Raw genomic sequence first — 14,405 nt, 5'->3', positions numbered from 1 at the left:
CAGTATCTAAAGAATGTGTATTTGGGTGAGCAACTGGCAGGAAACACTGTGACTCTCTTAGGGTAGCCAATATCTCGTCACCAGTAAAATCACATCTTCAAAGTCAAGAAAACGCTGGCAAGAGTAACGATGTTTCTCTTAAGATACACAACTAGTGGCGTATCGCCTCAGGCACACTGGCCACAGTATCTAAAAATGTGTATTTGGGTGAGCAACTGGCAGGAAGCACTATGCCTCTCTTAAGGTAGCCAATGCCTCGTCACCAACATAATCACATCACCAACTTCAAGAAACCCCTTGCAAAGGTAACGAAGCTTCTCATAAGATACACAGCTAGTGGCGTGTCACTTCAGGCAGACTGGCCAAAGTATCTAAAAAATGTGTATTTGGGTGAGCAACTAGCAGGAATCACTATGACACTCATAAGGTAGCCAATGCCTCGTCACCAGCATAATGACATCAGCAACTTCAAGAAACCCCTGGCAAAAGTTACAATGACTCTTAAGATACACAACTAGTGGCGTATCTATCAGGCAGATAGGTAAGAATATCTAAAAAATGTGTATTTGTGTGAAGAACTGGCAGGAATCTCTATGACTCTCTTGAGGTAGCCAATGCCTCGTCACCAGCAGAATCAAATCAGCAACTTCAAGAAACCCCTGGCAAAAGTAACGATGTTTCTCTTAAGATACACAACTAGTGACGTATCGCTTCAGGCAGACGACACAGTATCTAAAAATGTGTATTTGGGTGAGCAACTGGCAGGAAGCACTATGACTCTCTTAAGGTAGCCAATAAATCGTCACCAGCGGAATCACATCAGCAACTTCAAGAAACCCCTGGCAAAAGTATCTATATGTCCCTTAAGATACACAACTAGTGGTGTATCTCTTCAGGCACACTGGAAACAGTATCTAAAGAATGTGTATTTGGGTGAGCAACTGGCAGGAAACACTGTGACTCTCTTAGGGTAGCCAATATCTCGTCACCAGTAAAATCACATCTTCAAAGTCAAAAAAACGCTGGCAAGAGTAACGATGTTTCTCTTAAGATACACAACTAGTGGCGTATCGCCTCAGGCAGACTGGCCACAGTATCTAAAAATTGTGTATTTGGGTGAGCAACTGGCAGGAAGCACTATGACTCTCTTAAGGTAGCCAATGCCTCGTCACCAACATAATCACATCACCAACTTCAAGAAACCCCTTGCAAAGGTAACGAAGCTTCTCATAAGATACACAGCTAGTGGCGTGTCACTTCAGGCAGACTGGCCAAAGTATCTAAAAAATGTGTATTTGGGTGAGCAACTAGCAGGAATCACTATGACACTCATAAGGCAGCCAATGCCACTTCACCAGCATAATCACATCAGCAACTTCAAGAAACCCCTGGCAAAAGTTACAATGACTCTTAAGATACACAACTAGTGGCGTATCTATCAGGCAGACAGGAAAGAATATCTAAAAAATGTGTATTTGTGTGAAGAACTGGCAGGAAGCTCTATGACTCTCTTGAGGTAGCCAATGCCTCGTCACCAGCAGAATCAAATCAGCAACTTCAAGAAACCCCTGGCAAAAGTAACGATGTTTCTCTTAAGATACACAACTAGTGACGTATCGCTTCAGGCAGACGACACAGTATCTAAAAATGTGTATTTGGGTGAGCAACTGGCAGGAAGCACTATGACTCTCTTAAGGTAGCCAATAAATCGTCACCAGCAGAATCACATCAGCAACTTCAAAAACCCCTGGCAAAAGTATCTATATGTCCCTTAAGATACACAACTAGTGGTGTATCTCTTCAGGCACACTGGAAACAGTATCTAAAGAATGTGTATTTGGGTGAGCAACTGGCAGGAAACACTGTGACTCTCTTAGGGTAGCCAATATCTCGTCACCAGTAAAATCACATCTTCAAAGTCAAGAAAACGCTGGCAAGAGTAACGATGTTTCTCTTAAGATACACAACTAGTGGCGTATCGCCTCAGGCAGACTGGCCACAGTATCTAAAAATGTGTATTTGGGTGAGCAACTGGCAGGAAGCACTATGACTCTCTTAAGGTAGCCAATGCCTCGTCACCAACATAATCACATCACCAACTTCAAGAAACCCCTTGCAAAGGTAACGAAGCTTCTCATAAGATACACAGCTAGTGGCGTGTCACTTCAGGCAGACTGGCCAAAGTATCTAAAAAATGTGTATTTGGGTGAGCAACTAGCAGGAATCACTATGACACTCATAAGGTAGCCAATGCCTCGTCACCAGCATAATCACATCAGCAACCTCAAGAAACCCCTGGCAAAAGTTACAATGACTCTTAAGATACACAACTAGTGGCGTATCTATCAGGCAGACAGGAAAGAATATCTAAAAAATGTGTATTTGTGTGAAGAACTGGCAGGAATCTCTATGACTCTCTTGAGGTAGCCAATGCCTCGTCACCAGCAGAATCAAATCAGCAACTTCAAGAAACCCCTGGCAAAAGTAACGATGTTTCTCTTAAGATACACAACTAGTGACGTATCGCTTCAGGCAGACGACACAGTATATAAAAATGTGTATTTGGGTGAGCAACTGGCAGGAAGCACTATGACTCTCTTAAGGTAGCCAATAAATCGTCTCCAGCAGAATCACATCAGCAACTTCAAGAAACCCCTGGCAAAAGTATCTATATGTCCCTTAAGATACACAACTAGTGGCGTAACTCTTCAGGCACACTGGAAACAGTATCTAAAGAATGTGTATTTGGGTGAGCAACTGGCAGGAAACACTGTGACTCTCTTAGGGTAGCCAATATCTCGTCACCAGTAAAATCACATCTTCAAAGTCAAGAAAACGCTGGCAAGAGTAACGATGTTTCTCTTAAGATACACAACTAGTGGCGTATCGCCTCAGGCAGACTGGCCACAGTATCAAGAAATGTGTATTTGGGTGAGCAACTGGCAGGAAGCACTATGACTCTCTTAAGGTAGCCAATGCCTCGTCACCAACATAATCACATCACCAACTTCAAGAAACCCCTTGCAAAGGTAACGAAGCTTCTCATAAGATACACAGCTAGTGGCGTGTCACGTCAGGCAGACTGGCCAAAGTATCTAAAAAATGTGTATTTGGGTGAGCAACTAGCAGGAATCACTATGACACACATAAGGTAGCCAATGCCTCGTCACCAGCATAATCACATCAGCAACTTCAAGAAACCCCTGGCAAAAGTTACAATGACTCTTAAGATACACAACTAGTGGCGTATCTATCAGGCAGACAGGAAAGAATATCTAAAAAATGTTTATTTGTGTGAAGAACTGGCAGGAATCTCTATGACTCTCTTGAGGTAGCCAATGCCCCGTCACCAGCAGAATCAAATCAGCAACTTCAACAAACCCCTGGCAAAAGTAACGATGTTTCTCTTAAGATACACAACTAGTGACGTATCGCTTCAGGCAGACGACACAGTATCTAAAAATGTGTATTTGGGTGAGCAACTGGCAGGAAGCACTATGACTCTCTTAAGGTAGCCAATAAATCGTCACCAGCGGAATCACATCAGCAACTTCAAGAAACCCCTGGCAAAAGTATCTATATGTCCCTTAAGATACACATCTAGTGGTGTATCTCTTCAGGCACACTGGAAACAGTATCTAAAGAATGTGTATTTGGGTGAGCAACTGGCAGGAAACACTGTGACTCTCTTAGGGTAGCCAATATCTCGTCACCAGTAAAATCACATCTTCAAAGTCAAGAAAACGCTGGCAAGAGTAACGATGTTTCTCTTAAGATACACAACTAGTGGCGTATCGCCTCAGGCAGACTGGCCACAGTATCTAAAAATTGTGTATTTGGGTGAGCAACTGGCAGGAAGCACTATGACTCTCTTAAGGTAGCCAATGCCTCGTCACCAACATAATCACATCACCAACTTCAAGAAACCCCTTGCAAAGGTAACGAAGCTTCTCATAAGATACACAGCTAGTGGCGTGTCACTTCAGGCAGACTGGCCAAAGTATCTAAAAATGTGTATTTGGGTGAGCAACTAGCAGGAATCACTATGACACTCATAAGGTAGCCAATGCCTCGTCACCAGCATAATCACATCAGCAACTTCAAGAAACCCCTGGCAAAAGTTACAATGACTCTTAAGATATACAACTAGTGGCGTATCTATCAGGCAGACAGGAAAGAATATCTAAAAAATGTGTATTTGTGTGAAGAACTGGCAGGAAGCTCTATGACTCTCTTGAGGTAGCCAATGCCTCGTCACCAGCAGAATCAAATCAGCAACTTCAAGAAACCCCTGGCAAAAGTAACGATGTTTCTCTTAAGATACACAACTAGTGACGTATCGCTTCAGGCAGACGACACAGTATCTAAAAATGTGTATTTGGGTGAGCAACTGGCAGGAAGCACTATGACTCTCTTAAGGTAGCCAATAAATCGTCACCAGCAGAATCACATCAGCAACTTCAAGAAACCCCTGGCAAAAGTATCTATATGTCCCTTAAGATACACAACTAGTGGTGTATCTCTTCAGGCACACTGGAAACAGTATCTAAAGAATGTGTATTTGGGTGAGCAACTGGCAGGAAACACTGTGACTCTCTTAGGGTAGCCAATATCTTGTCACCAGTAAAATCACATCTTCAAAGTCAAGAAAACGCTGGCAAGAGTAACGATGTTTCTCTTAAGATACACAACTAGAGGCGTATCGCCTCAGGCAGACTGGCCACAGTATCTAAAAATGTGTATTTGGGTGAGGAACTGGCAGGAAGCACTATGCCTCTCTTAAGGTAGCCAATGCCTCGTCACCAACATAATCACATCACCAACTTCAAGAAACCCCTTGCAAAGGTAACGAAGCTTCTCATAAGATACACAGCTAGTGGCGTGTCACTTCAGGCAGAGTGGCCAAAGTATCTAAAAAATGTGTATTTGGGTGAGCAACTAGCAGGAATCACTATGACACTCATAAGGTAGCCAATGCCTCGTCACCAGCATAATCACATCTGCAACTTCAAGAAACCCCTGGCAAAAGTTACAATGACTCTTAAGATACACAACTAGTGGCGTATCTATCAGGCAGACAGGAAAGAATATCTAAAAAATGTGTATTTGTGTGAAGAACTGGCAGGAATCTCTATGACTCTCTTGAGGTAGCCAATGCCTCGTCACCAGCAGAATCAAATCAGCAACTTCAAGAAACCCCTGGCAAAAGTAACGATGTTTCTCTTAAGATACACAACTAGTGACGTATCGCTTCAGGCAGACGACACAGTATCTAAAAATGTGTATTTGGGTGAGCAACTGGCAGGAAGCACTATGACCCTCTTAAGGTAGCCAATAAATCGTCTCCAGCAGAATCACATCAGCAACTTCAAGAAACCCCTGGCAAAAGTATCTATATGTCCCTTAAGATACACAACTAGTGGCGTAACTCTTCAGGCACACTGGAAACAGTATCTAAAGAATGTGTATTTGGGTGAGCAACTGGCAGGAAACACTGTGACTCTCTTAGGGTAGCCAATATCTCGTCACCAGTAAAATCACATCTTCAAAGTCAAGAAAACGCTGGCAAGAGTAACGATGTTTCTCTTAAGATACACAACTAGTGGCGTATCGCCTCAGGCAGACTGGCCACAGTATCCAGAAATGTGTATTTGGGTGAGCAACTGGCAGGAAGCACTATGACTCTCTTAAGGTAGCCAATGCCTCGTCACCAACATAATCACATCACCAACTTCAAGAAACCCCTTGCAAAGGTAACGAAGCTTCTCATAAGATACACAGCTAGTGGCGTGTCACGTCAGGCAGACTGGCCAAAGTATCTAAAAAATGTGTATTTGGGTGAGCAACTAGCAGGAATCACTATGACACACATAAGGTAGCCAATGCCTCGTCACCAGCATAATCACATCAGCAACTTCAAGAAACCCCTGGCAAAAGTTACAATGACTCTTAAGATACACAACTAGTGGCGTATCTAGCAGGCAGACAGGAAAGAATATCTAAAAAATGTGTATTTGTGTGAAGAACTGGCAGGAATCTCTATGACTCTCTTGAGGTAGCCAATGCCTCGTCACCAGCAGAATCAAATCAGCAACTTCAACAAACCCCTGGCAAAAGTAACGATGTTTCTCTTAAGATACACAACTAGTGACGTATCGCTTCAGGCAGACGACACAGTATCTAAAAATGTGTATTTGGGTGAGCAACTGGCAGGAAGCACTATGACTCTCTTAAGGTAGCCAATAAATCGTCACCAGCGGAATCACATCAGCAACTTCAAGAAACCCCTGGCAAAAGTATCTATATGTCCCTTAAGATACACATCTAGTGGTGTATCTCTTCAGGCACACTGGAAACAGTATCTAAAGAATGTGTATTTGGGTGAGCAACTGGCAGGAAACACTGTGACTCTCTTAGGGTAGCCAATATCTCGTCACCAGTAAAATCACATCTTCAAAGTCAAGAAAACGCTGGCAAGAGTAACGATGTTTCTCTTAAGATACACAACTAGTGGCGTATCGCCTCAGGCAGACTGGCCACAGTATCTAAAAATTGTGTATTTGGGTGAGCAACTGGCAGGAAGCACTATGACTCTCTTAAGGTAGCCAATGCCTCGTCACCAACATAATCACATCACCAACTTCAAGAAACCCCTTGCAAAGGTAACGAAGCTTCTCATAAGATACACAGCTAGTGGCGTGTCACTTCAGGCAGACTGGCCAAAGTATCTAAAAATGTGTATTTGGGTGAGCAACTAGCAGGAATCACTATGACACTCATAAGGTAGCCAATGCCTCGTCACCAGCATAATCACATCAGCAACTTCAAGAAACCCCTGGCAAAAGTTACAATGACTCTTAAGATATACAACTAGTGGCGTATCTATCAGGCAGACAGGAAAGAATATCTAAAAAATGTGTATTTGTGTGAAGAACTGGCAGGAAGCTCTATGACTCTCTTGAGGTAGCCAATGCCTCGTCACCAGCAGAATCAAATCAGCAACTTCAAGAAACCCCTGGCAAAAGTAACGATGTTTCTCTTAAGATACACAACTAGTGACGTATCGCTTCAGGCAGACGACACAGTATCTAAAAATGTGTATTTGGGTGAGCAACTGGCAGGAAGCACTATGACTCTCTTAAGGTAGCCAATAAATCGTCACCAGCAGAATCACATCAGCAACTTCAAGAAACCCCTGGCAAAAGTATCTATATGTCCCTTAAGATACACAACTAGTGGTGTATCTCTTCAGGCACACTGGAAACAGTATCTAAAGAATGTGTATTTGGGTGAGCAACTGGCAGGAAACACTGTGACTCTCTTAGGGTAGCCAATATCTCGTCACCAGTAAAATCACATCTTCAAAGTCAAGAAAACGCTGGCAAGAGTAACGATGTTTCTCTTAAGATACACAACTAGAGGCGTATCGCCTCAGGCAGACTGGCCACAGTATCTAAAAATGTGTATTTGGGTGAGGAACTGGCAGGAAGCACTATGCCTCTCTTAAGGTAGCCAATGCCTCGTCACCAACATAATCACATCACCAACTTCAAGAAACCCCTTGCAAAGGTAACGAAGCTTCTCATAAGATACACAGCTAGTGGCGTGTCACTTCAGGCAGACTGGCCAAAGTATCTAAAAAATGTGTATTTGGGTGAGCAACTAGCAGGAATCACTATGACACTCATAAGGTAGCCAATGCCTCGTCACCAGCATAATCACATCAGCAACTTCAAGAAACCCCTGGCAAAAGTTACAATGACTCTTAAGATACACAACTAGTGGCGTATCTATCAGGCAGACAGGAAAGAATATCTAAAAAATGTGTATTTGTGTGAAGAACTGGCAGGAATCTCTATGACTCTCTTGAGGTAGCCAATGCCTCGTCACCAGCAGAATCAAATCAGCAACTTCAAGAAACCCCTGGCAAAAGTAACGATGTTTCTCTTAAGATACACAACTAGTGACGTATCGCTTCAGGCAGGCGACACAGTATATAAAAATGTGTATTTGGGTGAGCAACTGGCAGGAAGCACTATGACTCTCTTAAGGTAGCCAATAAATCGTCACCAGCAGAATCACATCAGCAACTTCAAGAAACCCTGGCAAAAGTATCTATATGTCCCTTAAGATACACAACTAGTGGCGTATCTCTTTAGGCACACTGGAAACAGTATCTAAAGAATGTGTATTTGGGTGAGCAACTGGCAGGAAACACTGTGACTCTCTTAGGGTAGCCAATATCTCGTCACCAGTAAAATCACATCTTCAAAGTCAAGAAATCGCTGGCAAGAGTAACGATGTTTCTCTTAAGATACACAACTAGTGGCGTATCGCCTCAGGCAGACTGGCCACAGTATCTAAAAATGTGTATTTGGGTGAGCAACAGGCAGGAAGAACTATGACTCTCTTAAGGTAGCCAATGCATCGTCACCAACATAATCACATCACCAACTTCAAGAAACCCCTTGCCAAGGTAACGAAGCTTCTCATAAGATACACAGCTAGTGGCGTGTCACGTCAGGCAGACTGGCCAAAGTATCTAAAAAATGTGTATTTGGGTGAGCAACTAGCAGGAATCACTATGACACACATAAGGTGTCCAATGCCTCGTCACCAGCATAATCACATCAGCAACTTCAAGAAACCCCTGGCAAAAGTTACAATGACTCTTAAGATACACAACTAGTGGCGTATCTATCAGGCAGACAGGAAAGAATATCTAAAAAATGTGTATTAGTGTGAAGAACTGGCAGGAATCTCTATGACTCTCTTGAGGTAGCCAATGACTCGTCACCAGCAGAATCAAATCAGCAACTTCAAGAAACCCCTGGCAAAAGTAACGATGTTTCTCTTAAGATACACAACTAGTGACGTATCGCTTCAGGCAGACGACACAGTATATAAAAATGTGTATTTGGGTGAGCAACTGGCAGGAAGCACTATGACTCTCTTAAGGTAGCCAATAAATCGTCACCAGCAGAATTACATCAGCAACTTCAAGAAACCCTGGCAAAAGTATCTATATGCCCCTTAAGATACACAACTAGTGGCGTATCTCTTTAGGCACACTGGAAACAGTATCTAAAGAATGTGTATTTGGGTGAGCAACTGGCAGGAAACACTGTGACTCTCTTAGGGTAGCCAATATCTCGTCACCAGTAAAATCACATCTTCAAAGTCAAGAAATCGCTGGCAAGAGTAACGATGTTTCTCTTAAGATACACAACTAGTGGCGTATCGCCTCAGGCAGACTGGCCACAGTATCTAAAAATGTGTATTTGGGTGAGCAACAGGCAGGAAGAACTATGACTCTCTTAAGGTAGCCAATGCATCGTCACCAACATAATCACATCACCAACTTCAAGAAACCCCTTGCAAAGGTAACGAAGCTTCTCATAAGATACACAGCTAGTGGCGTGTCACTTCAGGCAGACTGGCCAAAGTATCTAAAAAATGTGTATTTGGGTGAGCAACTAGCAGGAATCACTATGACACTCATAAGGTAGCCAATGCCTCGTCACCAGCATAATCACATCTGCAACTTCAAGAAACCCCTGGCAAAAGTTACAATGACTCTTAAGATACACAACTAGTGGCGTATCTATCAGGCAGACAGGAAAGAATATCTAAAAAATGTGTATTTGTGTGAAGAACTGGCAGGAATCTCTATGACTCTCTTGAGGTAGCCAATGCCTCGTCACCAGCAGAATCAAATCAGCAACTTCAAGAAACCCCTGGCAAAAGTAACGATGTTTCTCTTAAGATACACAACTAGTGACGTATCGCTTCAGGCAGACGACACAGTATATAAAAATGTGTATTTGGGTGAGCAACTGGCAGGAAGCACTATGACCCTCTTAAGGTAGCCAATAAATCGTCTCCAGCAGAATCACATCAGCAACTTCAAGAAACCCCTGGCAAAAGTATCTATATGTCCCTTAAGATACACAACTAGTGGCGTAACTCTTCAGGCACACTGGAAACAGTATCTAAAGAATGTGTATTTGGGTGAGCAACTGGCAGGAAACACTGTGACTCTCTTAGGGTAGCCAATATCTCGTCACCAGTAAAATCACATCTTCAAAGTCAAGAAAACGCTGGCAAGAGTAACGATGTTTCTCTTAAGATACACAACTAGTGGCGTATCGCCTCAGGCAGACTGGCCACAGTATCCAGAAATGTGTATTTGGGTGAGCAACTGGCAGGAAGCACTATGACTCTCTTAAGGTAGCCAATGCCTCGTCACCAACATAATCACATCACCAACTTCAAGAAACCCCTTGCAAAGGTAACGAAGCTTCTCATAAGATACACAGCTAGTGGCGTGTCACGTCAGGCAGACTGGCCAAAGTATCTAAAAAATGTGTATTTGGGTGAGCAACTAGCAGGAATCACTATGACACACATAAGGTAGCCAATGCCTCGTCACCAGCATAATCACATCAGCAACTTCAAGAAACCCCTGGCAAAAGTTACAATGACTCTTAAGATACACAACTAGTGGCGTATCTATCAGGCAGACAGGAAAGAATATCTAAAAAATGTGTATTTGTGTGAAGAACTGGCAGGAATCTCTATGACTCTCTTGAGGTAGCCAATGCCTCGTCACCAGCAGAATCAAATCAGCAACTTCAAGAAACCCCTGGCAAAAGTAACGATGTTTCTCTTAAGATACACAACTAGTGACGTATCGCTTCAGGCAGGCGACACAGTATATAAAAATGTGTATTTGGGTGAGCAACTGGCAGGAAGCACTATGACTCTCTTAAGGTAGCCAATAAATCGTCACCAGCAGAATCACATCAGCAACTTCAAGAAACCCTGGCAAAAGTATCTATATGTCCCTTAAGATACACAACTAGTGGCGTATCTCTTTAGGCACACTGGAAACAGTATCTAAAGAATGTGTATTTGGGTGAGCAACTGGCAGGAAACACTGTGACTCTCTTAGGGTAGCCAATATCTCGTCACCAGTAAAATCACATCTTCAAAGTCAAGAAATCGCTGGCAAGAGTAACGATGTTTCTCTTAAGATACACAACTAGTGGCGTATCGCCTCAGGCAGACTGGCCACAGTATCTAAAAATGTGTATTTGGGTGAGCAACAGGCAGGAAGAACTATGACTCTCTTAAGGTAGCCAATGCATCGTCACCAACATAATCACATCACCAACTTCAAGAAACCCCTTGCCAAGGTAACGAAGCTTCTCATAAGATACACAGCTAGTGGCGTGTCACGTCAGGCAGACTGGCCAAAGTATCTAAAAAATGTGTATTTGGGTGAGCAACTAGCAGGAATCACTATGACACACATAAGGTGTCCAATGCCTCGTCACCAGCATAATCACATCAGCAACTTCAAGAAACCCCTGGCAAAAGTTACAATGACTCTTAAGATACACAACTAGTGGCGTATCTATCAGGCAGACAGGAAAGAATATCTAAAAAATGTGTATTAGTGTGAAGAACTGGCAGGAATCTCTATGACTCTCTTGAGGTAGCCAATGACTCGTCACCAGCAGAATCAAATCAGCAACTTCAAGAAACCCCTGGCAAAAGTAACGATGTTTCTCTTAAGATACACAACTAGTGACGTATCGCTTCAGGCAGACGACACAGTATATAAAAATGTGTATTTGGGTGAGCAACTGGCAGGAAGCACTATGACTCTCTTAAGGTAGCCAATAAATCGTCACCAGCAGAATTACATCAGCAACTTCAAGAAACCCTGGCAAAAGTATCTATATGCCCCTTAAGATACACAACTAGTGGCGTATCTCTTTAGGCACACTGGAAACAGTATCTAAAGAATGTGTATTTGGGTGAGCAACTGGCAGGAAACACTGTGACTCTCTTAGGGTAGCCAATATCTCGTCACCAGTAAAATCACATCTTCAAAGTCAAGAAATCGCTGGCAAGAGTAACGATGTTTCTCTTAAGATACACAACTAGTGGCGTATCGCCTCAGGCAGACTGGCCACAGTATCTAAAAATGTGTATTTGGGTGAGCAACAGGCAGGAAGAACTATGACTCTCTTAAGGTAGCCAATGCATCGTCACCAACATAATCACATCACCAACTTCAAGAAACCCCTTGCAAAGGTAACGAAGCTTCTCATAAGATACACAGCTAGTGGCGTGTCACTTCAGGCAGACTGGCCAAAGTATCTAAAAAATGTGTATTTGGGTGAGCAACTAGCAGGAATCACTATGACACTCATAAGGTAGCCAATGCCTCGTCACCAGCATAATCACATCAGCAACTTCAAGAAACCCCTGGCAAAAGTATCTATATGTCCCTTAAGATACACAACTAGTGGCGTATCTCTTCAGGCACACTGGAAACAGTATCTAAAGAATGTGTATTTGGGTGAGCAACTGGCAGGAAACACTGTGACTCTCTTAGGGTAGCCAATATCTCGTCACCAGTATAATCACATCTTCAAAGTCAAGAAAACGCTGGCAAGAGTAACGATGTTTCTCTTAAGATACATAACTAGTGGCGTACCGCTTCAGGCAGACTGGCTACTGTATCTAAAAATGTGTATTTGGGGAGCAACTGGCAGGAAGCACTATGACTCTCTTAAGGAAGCCAAAGCCTCGTCACCAACATAATCACATCACCACCTTCAAGAAACCCCTTGCATAGGTAACGAAGCTTCTCATAAGATACACAGCTTGTGGCGTGTCACTTCAGGCAGACTGGCCAAAGTATCTAAAAAACGTGTATTTGGGTGAGCAACTAGCAGGAATCACTATGACACTCATAAGGTAGCCAATGCCTCGTCACCAGCATAATCACATCAGCAACTTCAAGAAACCCCTGGCAAAAGTTACAATGACTCTTAAGATACACAACTAGTGGCGTATCTATCAGGCAGACAGGAAAGAATTTCTAAAAAATGTGTATTTGTGTGAAGAACTGGCAGGAATCTCTATGACTCTCTTGAGGTAGCCAATGCCTCGTCACCAGCAGAAACAAATCAGCAACTTCAAGAAACCCCTGGCAAAAGTAACCATGTTTCTCTTAAGATACACAACTAGTGACGTATCGCTTCAGGCAGACGACACAGTATCTAAAAATGTGTATTTGGGTGAGCAACTGGCAGGAAGCACTATGACTCTCTTAAGGTAGCCAATAAATCGTCACCAGCAGAATGACATCAGCAACTTCAAGAAACCCCTGGCAAAAGTATCTATATGTCCCTTAAGATACACAACTAGTGGCGTAACTCTTCAGGCACACTGGAAACAGTATCTAAAGAATGTGTATTTGGGTGAGCAACTGGCAGGAAACACTGTGACCCTCTTAGGGTAACCAATATCTCGTCACCAGTAAAATCACATCTTCAAAGTCAAGAAAACGCTGGCAAGAGTAACGATGTTTCTCTTAAGATACACAACTAGTGGCGTATCGCCTCAGGCAGACTGGCCACAGTATCTAAAAATGTGTATTTGGGTGAGCAACTGGCAGGAAGCACAATGACTCTCTTAAGGTTGCCAAAGCCTCGTCACCAACATAATCACATCACCAACTTCAGGAAACCCCTTGCAAAGGTAACGAAGCTTCTCATAAGATACACAGTTAGTGGCGTGTCACTTAAGGCAGACTGGCCAAAGTATCTAAAAAATGTGTATTTGGGTGAGCAACTAGCAGGAATCACTATGACACTCATAAGGTAGCCAATGCCTCGTCACCAGCATAATCACATCAGCAACTTCAAGAAACCCCTGGCAAAAGTTACAATGACTCTTAAGATACACAACTAGTGGCGTATCTATCAGGCAGACAGGAAAGAATATCTAAAAAATGTGTATTTGTGTGAAGAACTGGCAGGAATCTCTATGACGCTCTTGAGGTAGCCAATGCCTCGTCACCAGCAGAATCAAATCAGCAACTTCAAGAAACCCCTGGCAAAATTAACGATGTTTGTCTTAAGATACACAACTAGTGGCGTATCGCTTCAGGCAGACTGGCCACAGTATCTAAAAATGTGTATTTGGGTGAGCAACTGGCAGGAAGCACTATGACTCTCTTAAGGTAGCCAATGCCTCGTCACCAACATAATCACATCACCAACTTCAAGAAACCCCTTGCAAAGGTAACGAAGCTTCTCATAAGATACACAGCTAGTGGCGTGTAACTTCAGGCAGACTGGCCAAAGTATCTAAAAAATGTGTATTTGGGTGAGCAACTAGCAGGAATCACTATGACACTCATAAGGTAGCCAATGCCTCGTCACCAGCATAATCACATCAGCAACTTCAAGAAACCCCTGGCAAAAGTTACAATGACTCTTAAGATACACAACTAGTGGCGTATCTATCAGGCAGACAGGAAAGAATATCTAAAAAATGTGTATTTGTGTGAAGAACTGGCAGGAATCTCTATGACTCTCTTG

This window comes from Schistocerca nitens, chromosome 11 (assembly GCF_023898315.1).
Source record: "Schistocerca nitens isolate TAMUIC-IGC-003100 chromosome 11, iqSchNite1.1, whole genome shotgun sequence".
In the NCBI taxonomy this organism is placed as follows: Eukaryota; Metazoa; Arthropoda; class Insecta; order Orthoptera; family Acrididae; genus Schistocerca; species Schistocerca nitens.
Note: the sequence above shows the minus strand (reverse complement) of the source record.